Here is a 12,611-nt window from a genome sequence, read left to right as displayed (position 1 = left end):
ACAATAGAACAACAAAGACGTGGTCCCACATAATAGAGGAAGAACGCAGATGGATATTTGGGCAGTTTAGCACCACTTTTAAATCCAAACACAAAGCCCACACCCTGTGCCTGTGGCAGTTCACAGAAGCCAATCTGTTCTAAGCCATACACAGTTCATGGCTCCGATGGTCCATTCAGTGAGAAATTGCATTATGAATTTTGGGCTTTTCAACAGGAGATGTACAGCGCTGTGTATCTGTCCGACTAGAGTTAATGCAGGTGTTCCCAGCACGTTTAAGAAAGGGCAGTAGCCTACAAAGTGAATAAACTATAATTAATAAAAAATTAATTAATTTAAGAAAAGGTGGTAAATTATGGCGTTTTGAGTCACGGTATCCTTAAGTTGCATTGTGTTATCAGGTGGCGTCCTGGCTGTGATTCTTTTGGGTGTAAGGCTGTGGAAGCATGATGTTTTCTGACCCCCCAACTCATTCTATTTCCTTACCCCACTTTCCTTTCTCAGGAGCTTGGGCCAGCGTCCAGGCTTGGAAGGCTGTGAGCACTAGAGAAGGTGGTGAGGCTCGATCTTGGCTCCATCCCCTCAAGTGGTGTACCTGTCAATGCAGGAGCGTGTGAGGAGTGACCGAATAGACAAAAGAGCATATGGGCTCTTTCTTTTTCACTGTGCAACACGGGGCTGCAAAAACTGTCATTATCCTGCTCCCCTGATGCGGCTCTGCTCGCGGCTGTGTTCTTTTCTGGAACAATCGCCTTTAATGTCTCCCCTTTAATGTACTTATTTTGACTTACACAAATGAGTTATGTGCTCCAGGCCAGGTCCTGTCCCTCATGGCCATCTGTAGTCCTGACCAGGCCCTGCAAGCGGCCTGCCAAGCTGCCTGTCTTAGTAGAGTTTAACTGGTGTTAACTAGTGGAGTTCACCCTCCTCCAGAAAACATTTGAGTGCTGTGAAATAGGCCGCACGGAGATCAGCAGTCTGAGTGTGTGAGCATTACAAAAGGATGTTTTGTGGTCTTCAAGCCTCTTCTAACACACACTCCAGTTAAACTCTGTGTAAGAAGGTGAAAGTCAAGGCACAGTGGACCTGTGCCAGTTGGTATTCATATCCAGTGGAGGGAGCAATGGGACTCTACTTGAAAAATTTGGTTTAAAATACTTTTATTTAAATGTGTCATATTAACTAAGTCATGCTTTTGTATTTATTGTAAAGTTTTACACACACACACACACACACACACACACACACACACACCAGCCCCATGCTGCTTAAATATTTTTGCCCTTCTTAACCGGCTTCTAAAGATCACAGTTTTCTGACTAAATCCTTATCAGTAAGAGGAAGAGAAGTACTTCCCAGGTTGGGTGGTTTTGTTTATTTTCTTTAACAAATCTGAATGCCCAATCATCACCTTAAGCTCTCCAACATTTGGATGGCATCTAAATTACCAACTGTAAAGACCTGTGGGAAGCGGGGCAAAGTGAACACAATAAACGGTGCAGCACCCACAAAGCACACCCTTGTCTGCCCCTCACAGCTAGCAGAAGACAAAGGTTCTGGATGTGTCCTTTGGATTTGCAAATTATGCTGAAAATACTTTGTTCTCTCTGGACATGAAGGAGGCATCTTTCTGTGTATTGTCTCGGACGTTTGAAAGGTAATTGGCACTGATGTTAGTAGACAAAAGACACTGAAGAGGCTCAGGGGCCACCTTTTTGTCCCCACCTGGGTTTTCTGTTAGGATTTCTATGAGAACCAGGGATGCTTTCTACACAACAAAAGAAAGACAACCAGTGTTCCAACTCATACTTCAGATATTTTAACTATCAACTAGAGTTTCTTTCTTTCCCCTCTTAACATCTTCTGTCACTTTGAAGATAACTGAAGAATTAGGCCACCAGAATTAGAAAAGAAGTATGAGATGAGGTCCACCAAACAGCGAATCCGAGCATTACTGCAAAGTGAAACGCACCAGGGCACATATTTTATGTGGCTTTCTTTTAAGTTTCATGCTATCTTAGACACAGCAGCTTTATCTCTAAAATAATTTGAGGCATATAGGGAGTTTTGATTATATTATGTTTCAATTTATTCCCCCGTATCTCTAAATCCAAATTAGTGCATTGTGCTAAATCTTATAAAATGACTTTATACTGTTATAAAAGGACTAATGCAATATTAAACATTTATTTGAGAGATTTCATTGTTCAATTTAGCCATTTACAAGTAAGGACACAGGTGCCATGGTGTTTGTGTCTGTAGGTCTCTTCGTGATGTAGGATTCCAAGCTTAGAAATTGGTAATCTCAACCCCACCATCTGTATTGAATCCCTTTAAACTCATTTTGTCTCATGGCTTTAAGCTTCTTCTCTAGGCTTGTATTCATCCTTCTATTATATTTTTATTTCAGTCTTTTCACTGTGATGTCCCCTCCCCATGAAAGAGAAAGAAATAGAGAAAGAAAGAGAGAGAGAGAGAGAGAGATCTCGAAATTAACATATGTTCTTCCCATCCAACGTTGCTCGGTAATGAATCACTCTCATTTCAGTCAAGGAACACTGTACCTTCTCCCACTCCACTCTCTCTTCTACCTCACTCCTAGTCCACCAGAAAAGTCCTCCAGCTTCATCATTAAAATAAATGTAGAATCTCACAGCTCCTCTCATTCTGATATGAGCCACCACCATCTCCCACCTGGGTTACTGTTCCCAGGGACCCCCTAATCCTGAAACAGCAGCCAAACTGATCATGAAAAGTACCCAAAGTTTGTGTGGGAACATAATTTATATTTAACTTGATTAAATAGGTGGGAATTAGACTTATATATGGGTCCTATGATAACCACTACATGTTTAATATTATAAGAAAAGAACAAATTGGTTTCCTAAATGGACATGTGTTTCTTTATTGATACAGCTGCTGTTTGAGAGTCCCAGTTTCTCCACTCTCTCCCTCATGCTTGGTGTTTTCAGACAGTTCTAGTATAGTGAAGGGATGCTGCTGACACAGTGAAATGTCATTGTGGTTTTATTTTTTTATCTCATATTTAATGGCCTTGACCCTCTTCCCATTGCTTACTTACCATTCTATGTTTTCTTTATTCAAGCATGTCAGTCATTTGACCCTTTATTATTGAGTTATAAAAGCTATTTTAAATCTCTAGATATAAGGCCAGATGTATTATTTACAAATAGTCTCTTGATCTGTGTATTTTCCTTCTTGCTGTTCATGATATGCAAGTTTTTGTTTCATTTTGTTTTGGTTTGGTTTTTTAATGAAGTTCAGTCTATTTGTGTGTGTGTATGTATCTGTGTGTTATGCTAGGAAATGTTCAATCCACATAAAGATTTTTTTCCTAGAAGGTTTACAGTTTGCAGTTTTACATTTAAATCTCTGCCATATTTGGGTTATGTAATTTTTAAGTATTTTTATTACTATTGGTCATTAATAGAAATAACCTAATTTCCTTTTCCTGGGGGAAGGGAGATGTACATTGTGACATATTCATTCAATAGACATAAAACATTACAGTTACATGCAATGGTAGAAACTATCTCAAAAGTGTTAAGTAAAGTGAGAGAAGTTAGATTCTCAAGGCTTTGTTTTGTGATTACATTTATTTCATTTTTTTTCTTTTTTTAATTTTTTATTTAACTTTTATTAATTACGCTTTATTCCTTTTGTATCCCCCCATAAGCCCCTCCCTCCTCCCCTCCTGGTCCCCCCTCCCCCCCCTTTCTGCATGCATGCCTCTCCCCAAGTCCACTGATAGGGGAGGTCCTCCTCTCCTTCTTTCTGATCTTTTTTTTTTTTTTTTTCTTCTCAATGCAGTTTATTCAGGAACCTTGAACAATCTTCTGACCCTGGGGAAAGCCAGCCCACAGCTTAAAATAGCCTTTGGGTAGCCAACCCCAGCATGCCTCATGGGCAATGCAGATAGGTCCACATACACGGAAGCAAGCCAGATCCTCAGCCTTAGCCAAATATGGAGTTGTTTGTGACAGAGAGCACTCACCATGGGGAAGGTGGAAGGCGGAAACCAGCTCCATCTTTAAGGCGCGGCATTCCGCAGCTCTCTACAGTTCCCCCTTTTTGTTTTAGACGCATCAGGCAAGAGTAGAGGTCTGATCTCTGATATTAGAAATAAATTGGGACTTTGTACCGATGTTCATTTAGGTGTCATCTACCCAAAGAGCATCAGACCCATCTGATACCTTTTTCTCAGAGGCAGGACCTGGGGCATCAACCCGCATGCAATCAGACATGCTCTTCTCTGGGTCCAAAGCGGCTGACCCTGAGTGCAGTGCTTAGCCTCACATCCTGAGCATAACATTTTAGCTTTTTATGGTAGCCAACCATGCTTGGGGAGACTGTCCTGCTTCAATGGCTATAAAGGCCTAAATGATCATGGCTGCATTACGCTGTTGTGAGACTCTAATCTTGCATTTTTACCACAGGCAAACCAAGGAGACCAACACTAGAAGGCCTGCTAACGCTCCCATGCCCGTCCATTCCTTCAGATGATTCATGGCTGCAGCAATCCATGATGATAATCCTGTGGCTAGTCCTGCATCCACTCTGGTAGAATTTGCCGTAACAATGGCCACTCTCAGCTGCTCCATCATAGTATCGAATTCTTCAGTCCAATTACCTAAAATATAGCTAGACAATTGTTTAGACAGATTTGCAGCACAGGAAAAATTCTCATATTGTATGCTAGTGACACAAAGTCCAGCATACTTCCATTGACAGGCAAGTTGAGCGATTTGCCATAGGGTATCAATTTGCTCCTGCACAAGGTCAATCCTCTGATTGAACACCATCAAGTCTCCTTTTAGTTGAGCATTAATTCCTTTTTGTACATCTAAAGCATGAGCTACATTGGCCAAAAGATTATTTAGGGTCTGAGCAGTCTGCATAGTATGACTCATGGCTAATGCCGTGGTGGTAGCTCCAACAGCCGCCAATGAGATGGCAGTAACAATGGCGGCTGTAATTCCAAGATCCCTTTTCTGTCTGAAGAGAGTCATAGCGTTAGGGGCATCAATGGGCACAGGCACCCAGCGAGGCATGCGAGTAACCAGGGCATACCTGAATTCACTAGCATTCCGGCATTGGGCAAAAAAGCAAGTATCATTACCACAATTACTTGGCTCTATCTGGCTAACAATGAATAAAAATGTTTGTTATAAACAAACAGGTGTGGACTTATAGGAAATATTATGAGAAGCCTTAACCCCCTCGTTGGAACATCCTGCATCAGTTCTAGAACTAGCCGTGGTGGGGTCCAAGGTCTGAGTAGGTTCAGGAGACCATTGCCCCCAGCGGCGAGACGTGCTCCATGTAAATTGACTAACTCCATGTTTTCCTCCACTTTTGAAAGTCATTTAAGGTTCTTAAATTATCTTTTCTTTTTTTTTTAAATTTTTCATCAATTACACTTTATTCATTCTGCATCCCCCCATAAGCCCCTCCCTCCTCCCCTCCCAATCCCACCCTCCCTCCCCTTTCTGCATGCATGCCACTCCCCAAGTCCACTGATAGGGGAGGTTCTCCTCTCCTTTCTGATCTTAGTCCATCAGTTCACATCAAAAGTGGCTTCATTGTCCTCTACTATGGCCTGGTAAGGCTGCTCCCCCCCAGGGGGAGGTGATCAAAGAGCAGGCCAGTCAGATTATGTCAGAGGCAGTCCCTCTTCACATTACTATGTAACCCACTTGGACACTGAGCTGCCATGGGCTACATCTGTGCAGGGGTTCTAGGTAATCTCCATGAATAGTCTTTGGTTGGAGTATGAGTCTCTGGGAAGTTCCCTGTGTTCAAATTTTCTTGTTCTGTTGCTCTCTTTGTGGAGGCCCTGTCCTCTCCAGCTCTTACTATTTCCCAGTTCTTACATAAAATTCCATTCACTCTGCCCAACAGTTGCCCATCAGGCTCAGCATCTGCTTTGATAGTCTGTAGGGCAGAGGCTTTCAGAGGCCCTCTGTGGTAGGTTCCTAGGTTGTTTCCTGTTTTCTTCTTTTTCTGATGTCCATCCTCTTTGCCTTTCAGGATGGGGATTGACCGTTTTAGGTAGGGTCGTCTCTCTTACTTAGTTTCTTTAGATGCACAGATTTTAGTGGGTTTGTCCTATGTTGTATGTATATGAGTGAGTATATACCGTGTGTGTCTTTTTGCTTCTGGGACAACTCACTCAGGATGATCCTTTCCAGGTCCCACCATTTACCTGCAAATGTCATGATTTCCTTATTTTTCATTACTGAGTAATATTCCATTGCATAGATGTACCACAATTTCTGCATCCATTCTTCAGTTGAGGGGCATCTGGGTTGTTTCCAGCTTCTGGCTATTACAAATAAAGCTGCTACAAACATGGTTGAGCAAATGTCCTTTTTGTGTACTTGTGCCTCTTTTGGATATATGCCTAGGAGTGGTATGGCTGGATTTTGAGGAAGCGCTATTCCTAGTTGTCTGAGAAAGCGCCAGATTGCTTTCCAGAGTGGTTGTACAAGTTTACATTCCCACCAGCAGTGGAGAAGGGTTCGTCTTTCTCCACAACCTCTCCAGCATGTGTTGTCACTTGAGTTTTTGATCTTGGCCATTCTGGTGGGTGTAAGGTGAAATCTCAGGATTGTTTTGATTTGCATTTCTCTAATGGCTAATGAGGTTGAGCATTTCTTTAAGTGATTCTCTGCCATTCAATATTCCTCTGTCGAGAATTCTCTGTTTAGCTCTGTTCCCCATTTTTTAAGTGGATTACTTGGCTTGCTGCTTTTCAGCTTCTTTAGTTCTTTATATATACTGGATATGAGTCCTCTGTCAGATAAAGGGTTGGTGAAGATTCTTTCCCAATCTGTAGGCAGTCGCTTTGTTTTGATGACGGTGTCCTTTGCTTTGCAGAAGCTTTTCAGTTTCATGAGGTCCCATTTATTGATTGTTGCTCTTGGAGCCTGTGCTGTTGGTGTTCTGTTCAGAAAGTTTTCTCCTGTACCAATGAGTTCTAGGGTATTTCCCACTTTTTTTTTCAAACCGATTTAATGTGTCTGGTTTTATGTTGAGGTCTTTGATCCACTTGGACTTCAGTTTTGTGCAGGGTGATAAGTATGGATCTATTTTCATTTTTCTACATGTAGACCTCCAGTTGGACCAGCACCATTTGTTGAAGATGCTATCTTTTTTCCATTGTATGGTTTTGGCGTATTTGTCAAAGATCAGGTGTCCATAAGTGTGTGGGTTTCTTTCTGGGTCCTCTGTTCATTTCCATTGATCCACCATTCTGTTTCTATGCCAGTACCATGCAGTTTTTAAAACTGTTGCTCTATAGTACAACTTAAGATCAGGGATGGAGATACCTCCAGAAGATCTTTTATTGTAGAGGATTGTTTTAGCAATTCTGGGTTTCTTGTTATTCCATATGAAGTTGAGAATTTTTCTTTCCAGGTCTGTAAAGAATTGTGTTGGTAATTTGATGGGAATTGCATTGAATCTGTAGATTGCTTTTGATAAGATGGTCATTTTTTCTATGTTAATTCTGCCAAGCCATGAGCATGGGAGATCTTTCCATCTTCTCATATCTTCTTCTAATTCTTTCTTCAGAGATTTGAAATTTTTTTCATACAAGTCTTTGACTTCCTTGGTTAGGGTTACTCCGAGGTACCTTATGTCATTTGTGGCTATCGTGAAGGGTGTTGTTTCCCATTTCTTTCTCAGCCCTTTTGTCTTTTGTATACAGGAGGGCTACTGATTTTTTTTGAGTTAATTTTGTATCCAGCCACTTTGCTGAAGGTGTTTATCAGCTGTAGGAGTTCCCTGGTAGAGTTTTTGGGGTCACTCACATATAGTATCATATCATCTGCAAATAGTGATAATTTGACTTCTTCCTTTCCAATTTGTATCCCCTTGATCTCCTTCAACTGTCTTATTGCTCTAGCAAGGACTTCCAGAATTATGTTGAAGAGATATGGAGAGAGTGGGCAGCCTTGTCTTATCCCTGATTTCAGTGGGATTGCTTTAAGTTTCTCTCCGTTTAGTTTGATGTTGGCTATAGGTTTGCTGTATATTGCCTTTACTATGTTTAGATATGTGCCTTGTATCCCTGATCTCTCCAATACTTTGAACATGAATGGATGTTGGAGTTTGTCAAATGCTTTTTCAGCATCTAGGGAGATTATCATGTGGTTTTTTTCTTTCAGTTTGTTAATATGGTGGATCACATTGATGGATTTCCGTATATTGAGCCACCCCTGCATACCTGGGATGAAGCCTACTTGGTCATGGTGGATGATATCTTTGATGTGTTCTTTTATTCGGTTTGCGAGTATTTTGTTGAGTATTTTTGCATCAATGTTCATAAGGGAGATTGGCCTGAAGTTCTTTTTTGGTTGGGTCTTTGTGAGGTTTAGGTACCAAGGTGACTGTGGCTTCATAGAATGAGTTTGGTAATGTTGCTTCTGTTTCGATTTTGTGGAATAGTTTGAAGAGAACTGGAGTTAGCTCTTTTTTGAATGTCTGGTAGAATTCTGCGCTGAAACCATCAGGTCCTGGGCTTTTTTTGGATGGGAGACTTTTGATGACTGCTTCTATTTCCTTGGGGGATATAGGACTATTTAATTGATTTACCTGGTCCTGATTTAGCTTTGGTAAGTGGAATCGATCAAGAAAATTGTCCATTTCATTTAAATTTTCAAATTTTGTTGCATATAGACTTTTGAAGTAAGTCCTAATGATTGCTTGCATTTCCTCCATGTCTGTAGTTATGTCCCCCTTTTCATTTCTGATTTTGTTGATTTGGATGGTGTCTCGCTGCCTTTTAGTTAGCTTGGCTAAGGGTTTGTCTATCTTGTTGATTTTCTCAAAGAACCAGCTCTTGGTTTCATTGATTCTTTGAATTGTTTTATTTGTTTCTAATTGATTGATTACAGCCCTGAGTTTGATTATTTCTAACCGTCTGCTCCTTCTGGGTGTGTCTGCTTCTTCTTTTTCTAGGGTTTTTAAGTGAGCCATTAAGTTGCTTGAATGCACTGTCTCAAATTTCTTCTTGAAGGCACTTAGTGCTATGAACTTTCCTCTTAGCACTGCCTTCATTGTGTCCCACAAGTTTGGGTATGTTGTGTCTTCATTTTCATTGAGTTCTAGGAAGATTTTAATTTCTTTATTTCTTCCCTGACCCAGCTGTCATTTAGTAGCAAGTTGTTCAGTTTCCATGTACGTGTAGGCTTTTTGCTATTTCTGTTGTTACTGAGGTCCAGCTTTATTCCATGGTGATCAGACAGGATACAAGGGATTATTTCAATCTTCTTGTATCTGTTGAGGCTTGCTTTGTGACCAACTATGTGGTCTATTTTGGAGAAGGTTCCATGAGGTGCTGAGAAGAAGGTAAATTCTTTTGTGTTTGGGTGTAAGGTTCTGTAAATGTTTGTTAGGTCCATTTGATTCATGACCTCTGTTAGAGATATTGTTTCTTTGTTTAATTTCTGTTTTGTTGATCTGTCCTTTGTTGATAGTAGGGTGTTGAAGTCTCCCACTATTAGTGTGTGGGGATCTATGTGTGGTTTAAGTTTTATCAATGTTTCTTTCACAAATGTGGGTGCCCTTGTATTTGGGGCATAGATGTTCAGGATTGTGATGTCTTCTTGGTGGAATTTTCCCTTGATGAGTGTGAAGTGTCCTTCCCCATCTCTTTTGATTAATTTTGGTTGAAAGTTTATTTTATCAGATATTAGAATGGCTACTCCTGCTGGCTTCTTGCATCCATTTGCTTGAACAGCCATCTTCCATCCCTTTACCCTCAGGTAATGTCTATCTTTGTGACTTAGGTGTGTTTCTTGTATACAACAGATTGCTGGGTTTTGTTTACGCATCCATTCTGTTAGTCTGTGTCTTTTTATTAGAGAATTAATTCCATTGATATTGAGAGAGATTAATGACCAGTGGCTATTAGATCCCTTGATTTTGATGTTGGCTGTGGTCATAAGCTTGTGTGCTTGGTTGCTTTTTGTTTTACTGTAGTAAGGTTATTTATTTCCTGTGTTTTCTTGAATTTAGCTAGTTTTCTTGGGTTGTATTTTCCCTTCCAGTGTCTTCTGTAATGCTGGATTTGTATGTAGGTATTGTTGAAATTTGTTTTTGTCATTGAATATCTTGTTTTCTCCCTCTATGAGGACTGAGAGTTTTGCAGGGTATAGTAGCCTAGGCTGACATCTGTGTTCTCTTAGGGTCTGCATGATATCCGTCCAGGCCCTTCTGGCTTTCATAGTCTCTGTTGAAAAGTCAGGTGTAATTCTAATGGGTTTGCCATTATATGTTACTTGGCCTTTTTCTCTTGCAGCTTTTAGTATTTTTTCTTTGTTCTGCATACTTACGGTATTGATTATTATGTGGCAGGAGGATTTTCTTTTCTGGTCTAATTTATTGGGTGTTCTATAGGCCTCTTGTATTCTTATTGGCCTCTCCTTTAAGTTGGGGAAATTTTCTTCAATTATTTTGTTGAAAATATTTTCTGGGCCTTGGTGCAGGGAATCTTCTTTTTCCTCTATTCCTATTATTCTTAGGTTTTGTCTTTTTATGTTGTCTTGAATTTCTTGGACGGTCTCTCCACTACAAGAGTCCAGGAACAACCAGAAACTAAATTCAAACAACTAAGATAGCCCAATGGGTAGAGGACAGTGTAAAAGCTCAACCAACAAAAGCCAGAGCATTATGGCATCTCTAGAACCCAGTTATCCAGGGGCAAATAGACCTAGATACCTCAGCATAAATGAAATTCAAGGAGACGACCTAACATCTATGCTCATGAAGATGATAACAGAGGAAACAAATAAAATACGAAAAGAAATAGAAGAAGCTGCAGCCAAACAGTTTGTGGCCTTTAGAGAGGAAATGCTTACATCACTGAATGAAATAAAAGAAACAGTGGATTGCTCAAACAAACAGCTGAAGGAATTGATGGAAAAACATGAAAATACAGTCAGACAGGGGAAGGAAACCAACAAAATAGCTCAAGACCTGAAGATAGAATTGGAAAAATTAAAAAAAAAACCACAAATGGAAGAAATTGTGGAGAGAAAGAACTTAGGAAAGAAAACAGGAACTACAGAGGTTAGCATAACCAATAGGCTACAAGAAATGGAAGAAAGAATCTCAGGTGTGGAAGATACAATGGAAGAAATAGATGTATCTGTCAAAGAAAATGTTAAATATAAAAAATTCCTGACACAGACCATCCAAGAAATTATTTTGTATTTTTGAAAAGGAAAAACTAAGAAGACAGACAACATGTCACTGATTCCAGCGTTTTAAAACATGAAAAAGGGTTGTCCACAAAGAGAAAGAGAGAGAAAAAAATTGTGAGTAATGGTGGAACTGTGGCATACTGTTATTGTGCTGAGGGCTGCATGGCAGCATGTAAAAACCTGTAGAATCACACAAAGATAACAGACTTTATATATTGAGAGGAAATAACTGAGGCGAATACACATTGCAATTAATTACGAACATCCACACATCACCATTCTATTTTTTGTGTACCCATATTTTTGTGGTGGCCATTCTAAGAGTCTGGAAAAACTTATAGTTGCAGGTGGGTTCATTATGCATAACAAGGGTATTATTTTGGCGCGTGTGCTAACAACAGGGAGGCTATGCAAAGCTGGATGCCGAGAGTGTGTGTAAAATGTCTACTTACCTTCTCAGTTCTGTGGGAACCCACATCGACTGTAAAAGTAAACTCTTTAAAAATAGCTAAGCAAGTCCTCATTTGGTAAAAGAGTGAAAGCAAGTGAAGTAGAGCAGAGCCCCCTTTCTTGGGTTAAGACCAGTGGCTGTGCTCTCACCAGATTCCTCTCTGCCTGTCAGTATTTTGGTCACTCTGACCTCCTTGCTGCTTTTAAATGCTTCTTCCTTGGGAAATCTGAACCACCATATCCCCTGACTGGATCCTTACCTCCTAGATCCATGGCTCCCGAAATGTTTACTCTGGTGTCCCAGGACTCCAAACACAGCTTGTTTTGGTGCAGAGGGGCATTTTAGACATCAAGGGGAGTAGAGAGACGATCTCTGCACTCATCACAAACTGTTAGCCAGGAGAGTTATTATTATGATTATTAGCTTAAGGCAGTTAATAGTTCCAACATTAGATGGAACAACATGACTTTTCCTTGCAGCACAGTTTTCAAAAGGAAATAATTCCATCTTGGAAACTAAGAAGGAGGTACTGTATGAAATCCAGTTCAGAAAAGGCAAGGGGAGTGGTAATGCCTATGTGATTCTGGGGTGGTGGCATTGTACTGTGTCCATGAAGACACTCACCCCATTCTGAAGTGATTGTGGCCACTGAGAATAAAAGTGAACTTTAATTGTTTTCTTTTCAGATTGAGGCAAGTCATGCCCTTTCACAGATAGCCCCATGGTCACCATGTCCTCTGTGATCAGTGGTAGTCAGCCCTCCATTGAAAGTCACTCAACAGGGACTTTCCTAAATTTACAGACAGGGCAGAGAAACTGGGTGAAAACACACACACACACACACACACACACACACACACACATGTTTACATGATGATGCAAACTCTCAAGCTGCAGATTACTAAGAAAGCAGAACTACAAAACCATCT

Source organism: Meriones unguiculatus, chromosome 4 (assembly GCF_030254825.1).
Source record: "Meriones unguiculatus strain TT.TT164.6M chromosome 4, Bangor_MerUng_6.1, whole genome shotgun sequence".
In the NCBI taxonomy this organism is placed as follows: domain Eukaryota; kingdom Metazoa; phylum Chordata; class Mammalia; order Rodentia; family Muridae; genus Meriones; species Meriones unguiculatus.
The sequence above is the reverse complement of the archived record's forward strand: the minus strand, read 5'-3'. Positions refer to the sequence as shown.